The sequence below is a fragment of the Sinocyclocheilus rhinocerous genome, unplaced genomic scaffold (assembly GCF_001515625.1).
Source record: "Sinocyclocheilus rhinocerous isolate Xijiao unplaced genomic scaffold, SAMN03320098_v1.1 scaffold1435, whole genome shotgun sequence".
NCBI classification, from domain to species: domain Eukaryota; kingdom Metazoa; phylum Chordata; class Actinopteri; order Cypriniformes; family Cyprinidae; genus Sinocyclocheilus; species Sinocyclocheilus rhinocerous.
Window position 1 is genome coordinate 971676 of NW_015644861.1, and position 1676 is coordinate 973351.

Sequence of the window (1676 nt, forward strand, 5' to 3'; positions counted from 1 at the left end):
CTAATAAAAGTAAACAATTATGTATAAAAACAACTAGGGAATTCACAAGCCTCTCTATAGAGTCCTATCTATACTACTGTGCATCTAGTGGTTGTGCCTGCCGTGACTACAATAGAGTGCATCTAGTGGTTACACCATGAAATTATTGGTATTTTCTATTTTTTGCTCTCACCAGGAGGTGCTATTCTGCCTTCAAAAATTTGATTTTAAAGGCCTAGTCTCTATTTTAATCTGAAATACTGCATTAATTGAAAAATAATTGTACAAAATTTTGTACTATTTTCAATGGGAAAAATTTATCATAATTATTCCATAAATATTAATTAGTACCATAAAATTATCTCAAAAGAGTCATATTATTGTCGCTTTCGTCTCTTGCGCTTCCTTCCCACCAAAAAAATAAAAAATAAATCTGCGGGCACCGGGACGATTTAAAAAAGCAACCGTTGGTTTCTCCCAAGGATTTAAAAAGAATCTCATTTGTTTGCAAATTAAATAGTTTCACAAAGTGACTTATACCATAGCCAGGTGATGATTACATTAGACGTAATGTGAACTTCATACAGTATTGAATGGACAGTATCACGTACATGTTTTCATTAACAAATAAAACGTTTTACCACATCTTTTTAGTAGCTTTAAAGCCCAACTCATTAAGTATGAAAAAGAACAGCCTGAAAATTCTGCTTTATAGATTCTTCGAACGACATGAGGGTGAGAATGATAAAAGAATTTTAGATTTTGTGTAAACTATCCACTGATCTAGTGAAACTATCAAATCAATACTAGCAATATCGATATTCATTAGTTTTTAGCTTGTTTATAATACAATTAATACCTTAAAGTCTGCATGAAATGGAAGTTGTGATTGTGGATTACTCTCTGGATTCACAGCAGACACCCAAGCATGAATAAATGTTTTATTTATTAAGGATGACGATGACGATCAACTACACAAAACAACTGCCTAAACAGCACGCGCACGAGAGAGAGACTGCCTGAATGACTGAGCGCGTCCTCCATCAGGTTAAGTCATATTCATGAAAAAAAAAATAGTTTGCGATGTCCTAAGAGTAATGTTGTCTTAATATCTTTTCAATGTTTAGGGGTAACGTACTCCCTCATGACTGGTGTCAGTGCTATAAAGTGAAGCATCAGCTTCAGCTTTCCCCCCCTGTAGTTTATCCCAGTGTTTACCCCTCACTTCACTAGCTCCACCCTTGCGCCATAGCTCGTGACCGGAAGAGAAGATGAGTCGTTTTGAGGGGAAGGAGAGGTTAAAGTTTTTGATTAAAGATTACAAGGGCACATGAATTAAATGGTATATATGGTATAAGTCACATAATGGTGACTTTAACAATTTTGTATGTACAGCATCCAGGAACAACACACACGTTTAGACTACTTTTCTATATGGCATTTATATCGGTTTATTAACAGCCCAACTGCATTTTTTTTCTGTATTACAACATCGTCTATTTTTAAAATGTACGTTTGCTCACAGATTTCATGCAGTTTTCAAACAAACAAGTGTACAAATTCTGTTCACGAACTTTGGCATACGTTCATAGCTTATTTCTTTCCATTTTAAGCATCAAGATTCCAGGAACAAGGTTCCCCCCCCCCCCCCCCCCCCCCCTCCTGTGGGTTTCAAAAAAAAAAAACTTTTTTTTATT